The 14,081-nt window shown below is 44.2% G+C and overlaps 1 long non-coding RNA gene across 1 annotated transcript; it reads right to left on the minus strand.

Moving 5' to 3' along the window:
• Positions 1-1,222: 1,222 nt before the first annotated feature.
• On the minus strand, positions 1,223-2,065 carry LOC123066444 (uncharacterized). The gene is made up of 2 exons (XR_006431341.1): positions 1,585-2,065; positions 1,223-1,498 (listed from the first exon to the last, which is right to left on the minus strand). It is a non-coding gene; the product is annotated as an uncharacterized lncRNA (long non-coding RNA).
• Positions 2,066-14,081: the final 12,016 nt, after the last annotated feature.

Below are 14,081 nucleotides of genomic sequence, written 5' to 3' on the forward strand. Positions count from 1 at the left end.
AGAACAGGAGAAAAAGAAAGCTGAACAAAGGGACAAGAAAAAGGCAGAACAGGAGAAGAAGAAAGCTGAACAGAAGGTATTGTTGCATATGTTACATTTGTTCATAAGCTACTTTTTTCTTCTTCTAAAAACTCACAATTTTTGCATTTATTTCAGGCTCACTCCACAAATTTAAACAACAAAAGGTGCAAGAATAAAAGAAAACAACCAGAGGATGATATTGTACAACAAGATGTTATGGATTATGCGGTATCTAATTCTTGTTCTCCGTTGTTCAACAATATTATTTTCATCTGTTCTTTGTAGTTAACAGATTTGCAATTTGAAACAGAGTCAGGAAGGTGTTTATTTGCAAGGTGGAGCTTCTAGTAGCATACCTGAGGTATCTTTGGATCTCATCTTTTTATTTATAGTACACTTGAGAAATCCATGTCGTTATATGAATTTATTTGGAGCAGGGATCATTTGAGGTGGGCACTACCACTGGCAACATAAATCCAACATCAACAGCTGCAATACCATATGGAGGTTCATCGACAATGGTTATGCCTCCAATTCTAGGAGAATATACAAGCATGTTGTTTCAAGTTCAGCAAGGATCGACTCCAATGTCCGGTCCTACAGAATTACACTTTGATGGAACTGGAGGGCTGAGCAATACGACGGACCAGAGTTAAACATGATTTATGTAATTTGAAGATGTTGGATACGAAAATTCCGATGCACTTGGCAATGTAATAGTTGAAAGGCACTCGTGCACTAGCGAGTAAACAAATCTATGTTTTATCATTTGATTTTTCCCCTAAAGTACTATAACAGAATAACAGATACAGAATTATTATACATTTGCAATTTTCATTGATATCTGTGTGGGTAACTCCCATGATTGATAGCTTCCACTTTATCACACATGATTGGGAGCTTTCTATTCAAACTGTTTGTTTCAAGCATATGCGCACACATTACAAGCATGCTGGAGATTGTATGTCCTTCTTTTCATGTGCTTCAGGAATATGTAGTGTAAGGAGGCTTCCATGTCAACCTTGTCTAAATTGACAACAACTTGATACTCCCTCCGTAAACTAATATAAGAGTGTTTAGATCACTATTTTAGTTGTCTAAACGCTCTTATATTAGTTTACAGAGGGAGTACTTTTTATTTGTCATTTTGAACAATCAATGGCAGAACAATGGTACATAAGGATGTATGTTTCCTTTAATCTTTCCACAACTGAAACCTTGTATATTGATTTCATTGACACAAGGTCAGATCTTACAACAGCACCAATTCAAATAACTTGAAGTACAGTCTACAATCAACAAAAACTACATAAGCAATATCTATTTGGAACTTGCACATTCCAGTTTCGTCTCTTCCAGTGACACAAGCCTAATCTGCAACCTTCTCTCTTATGATTTGGTTAAACTGCACTTCATGTTTCTTGTCGAATTGCAGATAGTAGTAGGCTGGAGTGTCTAGCCGTCTATAGTCCTCTCCCTGCAAAACTGAACAAAATTCAGACTTTCACAAAATTCAGAACAAGAGATGGCAGAACTGCTAAGCTACCGTGTTCAATCTTGTACCTCGTCGATCTGGTCCAGCCGGGCGGGGCTGAGAACATCCACCTCGCCCCACTGCACGTTCAGGAGATCAGCTGGGAGGGGATGAGATCATCCAGGCCGCCACACCAAGAGAGAGTACGCCGCGCTAGGGTCGACCACAGCGCCGCCTCGCTGCCTCGGAGGAGCCGGCGTTGACACTGCTGACGATGAGTACATCACCTCCCCGCATCGCACGAGCCAGCAATGGCGCATCCAACGAGGAGGAGGCCGCTGCAGGGGATCTCGCCGCGTCGGGCCGCCGCAGGGGATCTCGTTGCGTCGGGCCGCCGCTGCAGGGGGGCCGATCTGTGCGAGTCCGTCGTCGCCTGGGCGTCAGGCCGCCGCTCGCCCAGCCGATCTGTGCGAGTCGGCCGTCGCCTGGGCGTCAGGCCGCCGCTCGCCCAGCCGATCTGTGCGAGTCGGCCGTCGTCGGGTGGTTGGGAGAGAAAGGGATGGGATTACCTTTTTTTCCCACCGCAAGTTTTTCTCGTTCTCGCGCGGCCTCGTTTCTTTTTTCGTTTCCTTCTTTCTCGCGCGGGCTTTTGCGGCCACGTCGGATCGCTTCCTAGTCATCACGTAACCTTACGTAGAGCTTTCGTAGGTGTAGCATTATTGTTATTTTTTTCCTCTTCCTTTCCACGCACACCACACATATATTGCTCTATTAGAACCATCATTGTTCTGCTGGTGAATCGTGTTCGTTAACCAGTTCGAGCTGCTCGTGTTGCGGCTCCGAAAGTCGATGAGCGCAGATGTGGCATTGAGGAGGAACTGTTTGGGGGAACTTCCCAATCCACCTGCTTTCGGCATGCCTTTTGTGGATAGATCATTTAGCCGTGAAGTTGCATGTGGTCAACAACGCTATCTGACAAATGCCAATGTTTCTCGAGATTTGTCGACTTTTTTCTAGAGAAAAGACACGAAGGCTTGACTTCAACTTAATGAAGTCATCAACCGGCTATGATACAAGTGTTGAATTATAAAGTAAAAGACTTGACCAAAAACTAAAAAATTACATGCCAAATTCACTATGATCAGGAGTCGCAGAGAAAACAATGATCAAACCGCCGGAGGTCTTGCGCGGCAAGAACAGTAGGGCCGAAGCCACCTGATGACAGAAATTGCCGTGGACATGAAGATCCAAACCGCTTGAAGGAAAATATCGACTCCGCTACCTGCCGCCTCGGGCCACTGTCGGAGGGAGACCACTATCTCCCCTTTGCCCCAACCGTGCCAAACATGCGAACGCCACCACCAGTGGGCAACCAACCATCGAAGAAGGCGAGGAGCCGCTGAAAGATCTGGAAGGACCCACACGCCACCACCAACGCTGGCAACCAGGGGAGCCGAGCACCGCCGCCGCCACCCACCACCACACACCAGTCCCACAACCCCCAACTACCCCTTGAGCGGCGCCTCCTAGGAGAACTGAGATGCCAGAACGACTCCTCCCTCCGGTCAAAAGGCCAAGACTTTCGCCCGTAGAAGAAGGGGGCAGACCTAGAAGCTCGACCCGCCTCAAGAGGGGGAACTGCACCGGAGCGCCGCCGGCGTCGAGGTCGACGAGAAATCAACCAAGGGGTTTGCCCCATTCCAAGACACCACCCCCATCCTTAATGGCCAGATTTGACGGGCCAACTACCACATCGGCAATAGGAGACCACCACAAGGGGAAGGGGTCGGGACGAAGAAGAGATGCCCGCCGTTGTAGCAAAACCTTACCGCCCCCACGCCAACCCACATGACCAGAAGGGACGACCAGCACCCGCGCGCGCCATCTAGCGGAGAGATAGACGCCGTCATCCCCACCCAAGGCTGCCAGCCCGCCGCCCTGGCTTACAGAGCCCCTCACATTGCGAGAGGCAACAGATCCTCGCCGCCACCTTCACCGGAAGATGCGCGGCAGCCGGCGGGAGCCTCGGGTGGCAGCGTGGAGGGGCAAAGGAGGGAGGAGAGGAGGTGGCATCTAGGGTTTGGGGCCGCTCCCGTGTTGCCCGAGAGGGGCGATGCAAGACCTAGGGGGGCAGTTATTCTACCGGGTTTGAAATTTGTCTTGTATTGTCGTCTCGAGGAATTGTTTCTCATCAAACCGATGCCAATCATACCATACTCTTATGAAATATTTGATGATCTGAATCATGATGTTTTGCAGGAGATAAGATGCTATTTGCATGCTCGGGCACCTCTACCACTACGAAGAACTGCACTACGGCTAATAAGATTTGTGACTTCAACATGTTTGGCTATTGCATACAATGCTAATAGAAATAGAGATGATGATTAGAGGGTTGTGTTGTGATGCTTATCATTATGTTTTCCATTTTGCTTTGTTTTCAACCTAAATTTAAGTCATTAATTCTATCATACTTTTATCACTACACTAGCAGAAAAACCCCATTAGTCCCGGTTGGTTAGGGCCTTTTGTCCCGGTTCTTGAACCAGGACTAAAGAGTCGTTACTAATGCCCTAGACCTTTAGTCCCGGTTCTAACACGAACCGGGACAGATGGGCCTCCACGTGGCCGGTGCGCCGAGCCCAGGCAGGAGGGCCTTTGGTTCCGGTTGGTGGCACCAACCGGGACCAAAAGGCATGCACGCGTTAGCATTTCAGGGGCTGGGGTTTTTGTTTTTTTTTGAAAGGGGAGGGGGGGTTGGGGGTTTTGGGGGGTTAATTTAGGTGTTTCATATATTGTGTTAGCTAGCTAATTAATAGAGAGAAGTGTCTTGTCTTATGTCCGTGCTTGGTCGACGCTACGTACTATACATAGAGAGGCCCTCGACACGCTAGCTAGTAAGCAAATGAAGGAAACCATTAAGTATAGAAGTTCGTCATGCATACCGAACAAGTGATCGATCGACCTCTCCTTCTCCGAGAGATTGGTCGAACAACAAGTTTCCGTATTATCTATCCGACGCTACTGGCTACATACATATACAATATGTAAGATCTCTTACAATCCACTAGCATTTGAAATCAACTTCCAAATGCTATCCTCCGGCTTTATTGAATTGCTTTCATGCGATCAAGAAAGAATCTCGCCAATTCCTCTTGAATTGCTTTCATGCGATCTTGTGGTAGGAGTTCATTCCGCATCTGCCACATCTAATTTGAAGAAGGGGGTTAATACATATATATGAATGAAACTCAACAGAAATGATGGTGTAATAAAATGAAATTGTGAATATTATTGCTTACGCACTTCATATTGTCTTTTAGAGTAGCCCCGCTTATTTTTCAAAGTCGCGTTGTAGATGAACTCGCACACGTAGTATCCACAGTAATCATTCCCTTGTTCCTGCCACAAGCACTTTACGAGAAATAGAGGTCAATCAAACTGATAATGAAGCATTATAAATGGCATTGATGAAAGTATAGCTATAGAATCAACGGGAGATGCGCGCAACTAGCTAGCTAGTAGTACTTACTTTCGGGTATGTATATCGCAGCTCCTTCGGCAATCCCGGAGCTTCTGCGGTGAACTATTTTCAAACCCTGCAAGACAAAGAAAATAATTATTATTACTTGAGATATCAAGAAATGAACAAAAAGTTGCCGATATGGTGGGATAATGATCGATTGAACTTACTTGTTGAGCATTTTAGTCATGTCCGCATAGGTTTTGGGATCTTTTCGTCTCGAGTCTAAGACGGTTACTAGTCCCCGCTCAAGCTTAATCTCCAGAAGAACATAATGGAAGCTGCGCACGCATGCATAACTCATCACTTACATTACTATAACCTCGCTTGAGTAACAAGGGAAACCGAATATGCACACAACAGTAACAGTCACTCGAAGTTGTAAGGAAAGAGTATTAAATCTTTGTTTTGATTTTTGGTCAACGATTTTAGCAAGTTGGCCTCGGCCTCTTCGGCGTTCTTTGTAACCTGAAATTCATCTATGATATTTGTGTTAATGAACCCAATATCATATATTTCTTGTTTTTTGCATTCGATGATCTTCAATCTGCATAATATAGTGAGGATAATTAATTACAAATACATGCAATGAAAGAGTTGAGCTATATATAGAGACTTAATACAGAAATATTACTTACAGACAGTATCAAAAGACCGTTAATTTATCGAGGGCCTTCTGATTGAAGAACTCAAAGAACTCCTCAAATGGAACAGGCAACAGATCAGTTCCAACGAGGTCGTGCTCCTCTTTAATTCTCAGATACAAAGTATTCGTCCCCCCAGACTCTCTGCAGGTTTTCATGTACCAATTATGGAATCTTCGCATCATCGTTGTTAGAGATTTTTCATCTTTGACGAGAGGCTTCCCGTACTCATATTTGTGTTCGTCCACCTCCAAGAAATCAAAATGTACATCATCAGGCAGGTAATCTCTAAGATTGCTATAACCGGGCACCGTCCCCGGAGCATTAGCGACGATGTCGCTAGACACAATGAGTGGGGGGGCACGATTGCTTTGCTTGTTCGCCGAGCTGGGCAAATTTTTTTACCAGCTGCTCGTTCTTTTAACCTTTGATCACTGACAGTACTTCACTGCCGCTCCGCTTCGAGATATGCCTTTTCAGTAATGCGCTCATAGTTGGTTTTTGGCGAAGACTTTGGTGGTTTCCTCAGGCATCGATAGTGCGCTTTGCTTTCACCGGATCTACCTTCTCCTCCGGAGGTGGATGTCTCTTTGCTTTCAACCCTTCAAAGAAGTCCTTCACTTCGGTCCGCACGATCTTCGCGTTTTCCTCCTCGGTCCTCTCGTACGGTAACTTCTCTAGAGGCTTGAGAGATGGACCGTATCTGTATTGCCTCCCGCCTCTGGCTGTACTGCTAGACGCTGGAGCAGATGGAGCGGCTGCGACTGTCTTCTTTCGTGCTTGCTTACGAGGCAAAGGAGAAGGACTACGACGCGCCGGAGCAGCCGGGGCGGCGGCGGGTCTCTTCCGCCCTTGCTGGCGAGACGGAGAAGGAGGAGGCTGTTGGCTGCTCGGGCACGCTGGCGCAGGCGGAGAAGGAGACGGAGTGCCGCCACGCGCCGGAGAAGGAGGCTGAGTGCCCTGATTGTCACTCGCCGGAGGAGGAGGCGGTGGAGGAGGCGGAGTGCCCTGACTCGCCGGAGGAGGAGGAGACGGAGGCGTCCAGTTCGGAAGGTTGATGAACTCCTTTCGCCATAGGCATGGAGTCTTCAGAGCAGAACCCAGCCGAGTCTCCCCTTCACCGGTAGGGTGGTCAAGCTGGAGGTCCTCAAATCCCTCCGTTATTTCATCCACTGTCACCCTAGCATATCCTTCTGGAATCAGACGGCAGTGAAAAGTTGCGCCGGGTTCAGAAGGTCGAATAGAGCCGACAGCCGCCTTGACTTTTAAGTTCTGCCATTGCGTCATAAGGTGACAATTTTGAGACTCCGTGATAGCATCCACTGGGTAGCTAGCAGGAGCCGTCAAGACATGCTCCGGCTGAAGCAGCTCGGTGCAAGCCATGCTGCTTCTCCGCTGAGATGGCGGGTTAGCTTCGGGGGAAGCTTCGGCAGTTCGTTTGCTGCGATTTGCTTCTCGTTCCTCTATCGCTTGTATCCTTGCGTGCAGCGCCTGTAATTCAGTCTGTTGCACTTTCTTCCTCCTCTCCTGGCATTTGTAACCGCCTGTGTCTGGAAACCCAGCCTGCCACGGAACGGAGCCTGGCGTGCCTCGTGTCCGTCCAGGGTGCTCAGGATTCCCGAGGGCCATTGTGAGCTCGTCGTTCTGTCTGTCTGGAACGAACGTCCCTTCCTGCGCTGCATCGATATAGTGCTGAAGCCTCTTGATTGGTATTTTCAATTGCTCGTCCGTCCAACGGCACTTCCCTGATACAGGGTCCAAGGTTCCGCCAGCCCCGAAGAATCAAGTCCGGCAACGGTCTGACCAGTTCATTGTCTCTGGTTCGATCCCTTCATCAAGAAGATCATTCTCAGCCTTGGCCCACTTAGGCCGGGCTTTGAGGTAGCCACCTGACCCCGTGCGATGGTGAAGCTTCTTCTTCGCAGCATTTTTCTTGTTTGTCGCCGACATCTTCTTACTCTTTTCCGATGCCTTGTGGGGCCACAAATGCGGGCCAGTGATCTCTGATCTTCTCATATTTGCCGATGAATTTCGGTGTCTCTTCTTTGTCGACAAACCTTTTCAGCTCACTCTTCCACCTCCTGAATAGGTCTGTACATGTCATCTTCTTAAGAGCATGAGACTTGACTAATTGCTCTTTAACTGGCTTCTCCGGATCCTCCTCTGACGGTAGGGTGAAATTTGCCTTCAGCTGAGTCCAAAGATCATCTTTCTACATATCATTGACATAAGACACCTCAGGGTCTTTGTTCTTAGGTTTATACCATTGGTGGATGCTGATCGGGATCTTGTCCCTAACAAGAACCCCGCACTGAGCAGCAAATGCTTTCTTTGTCCGTATGGGTTCAATTGGTTGGCCGTCCCCTCCCCGGCCTCCACAAAGCCCTCCCCTCCCCGGCCAGAGAAAAACAGAGCAGTGGAGTGCTCTGCTCGTGGGGGAGGGGTATATATAGGCACCTCAATGGTCCCGGTTCGTGACACGAACCGGGACTAAAGGGCAGCCTGTTGTCCCGGTTCAAGCCACCAACCGGGACCAATGATGGTGGGCCAGGAGCCAGGCCCATTGGTCCCGGTTCGTCCCACCAACCGGGACCAAAAGGTCCAGACGAACCGGAACCAATGGCCCACGTGGCCCGGCCGCCCCCCGGGCTCACGAACCGGGACCAATGCCCCCATGGGTCCCGGTTCTGGACTGAACCGGGACTAATGGGCTGACCCAGCCTGAACCAAAGCCCTCTTTTCTACTAGTGCTAACATGTCAAAGTGCACCTTCTTGATAATACTATTATTGATGGGTTGTTAGGTCTATATGATCAACAAATTGCAATTGTCATGACCTTGGAGCTACCAACTCTCCACCCGTAGAACCGAATCCTTGCGACCCGGCTCCCTCTCGTGGTAACCGACTAGCTGTCGGGCATGCCTTCTCGCTCAGAACTTTGATGGCCATACATGGGTCTCTCAGTGAAAACCCTCCCACATGGGTTTCTGATGATCCTGATGTCACAGAGGTATGCTATTGATTTTTATGTTACTTTCTATGCATGATTGAGAACCTGAAAAAAAATATTGCATGTAGATGTGGCCTTGCTACTTTATCACTGTGTGCGCCAAAGTGAAGATACCATCTTTCCTTTATAAACCCCACCGCCTTACTTTTTGTCCTAGCTAGTATTTGGAGGGCTAGTTATAGGAAATGGTGATAGATTTATTGGGCTGAGACTTCATATTAATGATTCCGATGATTTAAATGGAATTCATGTATGCTGGACTACAGATCAACAAAGAGTATGTTCTCAAACATACGGACTTGATGAGTCAAACCTAATTAATCATGGATTGCCTGTTCAAAATCAAATAAACCACCTCATAGCTTAAACTTTTGGGCAAACTGCACCCATAATATCATACAAGATAAATTTGCAGGTCTGTATCAGGTTAGTCGAACAGGATGGAACCAGGGTGGAGTGAAGCTATTTCGCAGACGATATTCGACATGGAACCTCGCAATCAGGTGGATTGGAAATAAATCTTGTGGCTTCAGAAACTTCAGTTCAGTAGGTTCAGGTTGAGGTGTCATTTTCTTCAGTTTCATCATTTGGCAGATTAGTTAGTTAGTTAGCTGGTTTAGCTCGCGGGCTTAACAATCTGGCATGAGTCTCACACCACGTTGATCTGATTGTGCCCCATTTTATTTTTCTGTAATCTGAACAAGTAGAAGAGAAGAAAGAGCAGAAAAGCTGTGGAAGTTGAGCAGCACAAAACCTTGTCTTCACGTTGGTTCACGAGTACGTAGCTTTGCTTTGAAAGCAGCAAGGAGCTCCTTGCCCCCGTTGCACTCCTCCCAAAGGGTTATGCAGTATAAAATTGGCGGTCGAGTAGCCTAAATTTCACAGCAAAAAAGGGGTGAAGAAGTCACACTGGCCTACCCTAAATTTGAGCAGCTGAACAATTACCCCTGCACTAGCAAATGATCAGCCATCTTTCATTGGCATAATACAACTGCATCATCTCATAATTCCTGGTGTTGTCCCCTGCTTGAGACAAGACAAGTAGAAAACTTCCCTTCGACGAACGGTAGTGGAGATGGCCTTGTAATGCCAACAGAGAAAAATGGACATGACTTGCAATTTCAATATCTCAAGAGGAACACATCGTGGAACCTGGCAAATCTTTCTTAGGCTTATCAGTATAACTTTTACTGCAATTAAATGGTTAGCAGATAAAGGAAAATGGTGGATATAACACCTAACGATTCAACAGAAAGACATAAATATAGCAGAAGATTTCAGTATGTATCAAGAAAAATCAAGCGCAACTTGTTGGTCCACAAAGAGGATACTCTGCTTTAATTATATGGTCGGCTACAACAAAACTTGGAACGGAGAAATTAATGTACTTTGCTAAATGCATTACAAACAAAACCACTGGATAATCTCCAAAAAAGTAGAAGACGACAATAAAAGCTAAATCAATTATTCAGATAAGAAAAAACAGAGACATGTCGCAGATTAACTGGCAAATATTTCAACCACTGATGAAAATGACTTGGTAGCATCAACTTGCACGGTAGCCACTTCAGCCCAAAAGGATATTCAAAGAACTATGAATGTCATGCAAGATGCAATCATAAACAATTTGGCGGCTTCTTCTCATAATTTTGTATATATCAATAGGCACCTTTGATTGATCTAATCCATGCATATTGAAGATCATAAGGATATGCTGTTTAGAAGCACTGACGATTCACAGAATAACCGGCTAGGGTCGTAAAGAAGGTATGTGGAACAAGACTTTGCTCACTAGTAGAAAAGGGGCCAATGGTCCAGGCCGGTCCAGCCCATTAGTCCCGGTTCAATCCAGAACCGGGACCAATGGGGCATTGGACCCGGTCCGTGAGCCCCAGGGGCCGGCCGGGCCACGTGGGCCATTGGTCCCGGTTCGTCTGGACCTATTGGTCCCGGTTGGTGGGACGAACCGGGACCAATGGCCCTCGCTCCTGGCCCACCACCATTGGTCCCGGTTGGTGGCCTGAACTGGGACCAAAGGACGACCATTAGTCCCGGTCCATTCCACCAATCGGGACTAAAGGGTTGGTCCTTGTTGCGGCCAAAGTTTAGTTCCACCTCACCAACCGAAGGGGAATCAGACCGGTTTATAAGCCCCTCCCTCTCTGCCTTATTGAGCTCCTCTGAAAATAAAAATAGATGCCCTTATATAGGAAATTTAGGCTAAATTCATACAAATTTCTCTTGAAATTTGTTATGAATTTAATTTGAATTTCCTCTATAAGCTCATCTATGCTCATTTCTTAGTAGCTTTTTATATAATTTTTTTCTTTTCTGCTATATTCATTTTTTTCTTTTTATTTCTGAGTTGCAATAAGTCATTAAAAATAAGCATCTATGCTCATTTTTTAGTAAAGTTAATCATAACTATTTTTTCTTCTATTTATTTTTGAATTGTAATAAGTCATTAAAAATAAGCATCTATGCTCATATTTTAGTAAAGTTAATCACAACTATTTTTTATTTTTTTTATTTCTGAGTTGTAATAAATCATTAAAAATAAGCATCTATGCTCCTTTTTTAGTAATCACAACTATTTTTTACTTCAATTCATTTCTGAGTAGTTTTCTATATAGTTTTTTTTTCTGCTATATTTATTTTTTTCTTTTTATTTCTGAGTTGTAAAAAGTCATTCAAAATAAGCATCCATATTAATTTGTTTAGTAAAGTTAATCATAACTATTTTTTCTTCTATTTATTTTTGAATTGTAATAAGTCATTAAAAATAAGCATCTATGCTCATATTTTAGTAAAGTTAATCACAACCACTTTTTCTTCTTTTTATTTCTGGGTTGTAATAAGTCATTAAAAATAAACATCTATGCTCCTTTTTTAGTACAGTTAATCACAACTATTTTTTGCTTCAATTCATTTCTGAGTAGTTTTCTATATAGTTTTTCTTTTCTTTTCTGCTATATTTATTTTTTTTCTTTTTATTTATGAGTTGTAATAAGTCATTAAAAATAAGCATTTATGCTCATTTTTTAGTACAGTTAATCACAACTATTTTTTCTTCTATTTATTTTTGAATTGTAATAAGTCATTAAAAATAAGCATCTATGCTCATATTTTAGTAAAGTTAATCACAACTATTTTTTCTTCTTTTTATTTCTGAGTTGTAATAAGTCATTAAAAATAAGCATCTATGCTCCTTTTTAGTACAGTTAATCACAACTATTTTTTGCTTCAATTCATTTCTGAGTAATTTTCTATATAGTTTTTTTTCTTTTCTGCTATATTATTTTTTTTCTTTTTATTTCTAAGTTGTAATAAGTCATTAAAAATAAAAAAGAGGCGCAATGCTTGTTAATTTGCTTCAAGCCTTTCGGAATAGTGTCAACTGCACTGCACATATCTCTGTGCAGTCTACCGTATTCCTCAAGGCTTGAAGCTAACCAACATGCAGGAGCATTGAGCCTCTTCATCATCGTCTCTGCACTCAGGGCTTATAAACAGCTGCGAGTGTCTCTCGCTTGGCGAGGTGGGACTAAAAAACAGCTGCAGTAAGAATCAAAATAAAATAAATAAAATAAAAAAAGTGCCACCTAAAAGGCTACCACGGCCTGAATACGACTAGAAACCCAACAATGGGCCAGGATTCAGGCCCGCAATAGTCCCAATAGGCCCACAGGCACATATAGTGTGTTTAGGCCCGTAAGCCTGCATTTGAGAGGAGCTCGAGAGGGCAGCGGGACTGGGGCTTATAAACCACTCTCGAGCTCCCTCAGCTAGCGAGGTGGGACTAAACTTTCGTGCCACGACGCAGGCAGCACATGGCCTTTAGTCCCGGTTGGTGGCACCAACCGGAACTAAAGGGGTGCATTGGTACCGGTTCGTGGCACCAACCGGTATCAATGCCCCCCTTTAGTCCCGGTTGGAGCCACCAACCGGGACCAAAGGTCTTCGTTTCCCGCCCTTTGGGCTGCTGAAAAGAGGTCTTTGGTCCCGCTTGGTGGCACCAACCGGGACTAAAGGGGGGCATTGGTCCCGGTTTGTGCCACGAACCGGGACCAAAGGCTTTGCTATATATACAACACTTAGCGCGACTTCGATCTCTCCTGCTCCACTCCCGTCGCCGCGTGTCTCCCTGCCGCCACCTCACCGTCGCCGCCCCGCCCCGACGCTGTCGCCGCCACGCCCAGCCCCGCCCCGCGCCGTCGCTGCCCGCGCGCCCCGATCGACGTCGCCGCCCCGGCCCGCGTCGCCGCCCCGCTCCGCACCTCGCCGTCGCCTTCGTCGTCGCCGTCGCCGTCGCCGTCGCCGGCTGTACGTGAGCACCTCACTGTCGCCTTCGCCGGCCGTACGCCGGCCACCGTTATTTTTTTGTTAGATTAATTAGATTTTTTTGTCAGGTTAGATGTGTAGGAATTTAGATATGTAGTTCATAGATTTTTTTGTTAGATTAGATTTTTTTTGTTAGATTAGATGTGTAGTAATTAATTTGTTTATATTATGTTAGATTTTTTTTGTTAGATTAATTAGATTTTTTTTGTTAGGTTAGATGTGTAGTAATTTAGATATATGTAGTTCATAGATTTTTTTTTGTTAGATTAGATTTTTTTTTGTTAGATTAGATGTGTAGTAATTAATTTGTTTATATTATGTTAGATTTTTTTGTTAGATTAATTAGATTTTTTTGTTAGGTTAGATGTGTAGTAATTTAGATATATGTAGTTCATAGATTTTTTTGTTAGATTAGATTTTTTGGTTAGATTAGATGTGTAGTAATTAATTTGTTTATATTATGTTAGATTTTTTTGTTAGATTAATTAGATTTTTTTGTTAGGTTAGATGTGTAGTAATTTAGATACATGTAGTTCATAGATTTTTTTGTTAGATTAGATTTTTTTTGTTAGATTAGATGTGTAGTAATTAATTTGTTAATATTATGTTAGATTTTTTTGTTAGATAAATTAGATTTTTTTTGTTAGGTTAGATGTGTAGTAATTTAGATATATGTAGCTCATAGATTTTTTTTGTTAGATTAGATTATTTTTTGTTAGATTAGATGTGTAGTAATTAATTTGTTTATATTACGTTAGATTTTTTTGTTAGATTAATTAGATTTTTTAGTATTTAGAAAAAGAAAAAAAATAAGAAGTAGTTTATATATAGTTGATCTAGCTAGTTGATTTAATAAACTAATTTATTTTACAATATATAGAAGTAGTTTGTTTTTAGTAAATACTACTTATTTATTTATAGTAAGTGCTTAGTAGTTGAACTAGATAGTTGATTTAATTAATAAAACTACTTCTATTTAACTATATATAGAAGTAGTTCCCGCATCAACGTCGGCGATGCCTATCCCGCATCCTCGCCGTCGTCGACTCGGCGGTGGAGGCCTGCTT

This window comes from Triticum aestivum, chromosome 3B (genome assembly GCF_018294505.1).
Source record: "Triticum aestivum cultivar Chinese Spring chromosome 3B, IWGSC CS RefSeq v2.1, whole genome shotgun sequence".
Classification (NCBI taxonomy): domain Eukaryota; kingdom Viridiplantae; phylum Streptophyta; class Magnoliopsida; order Poales; family Poaceae; genus Triticum; species Triticum aestivum.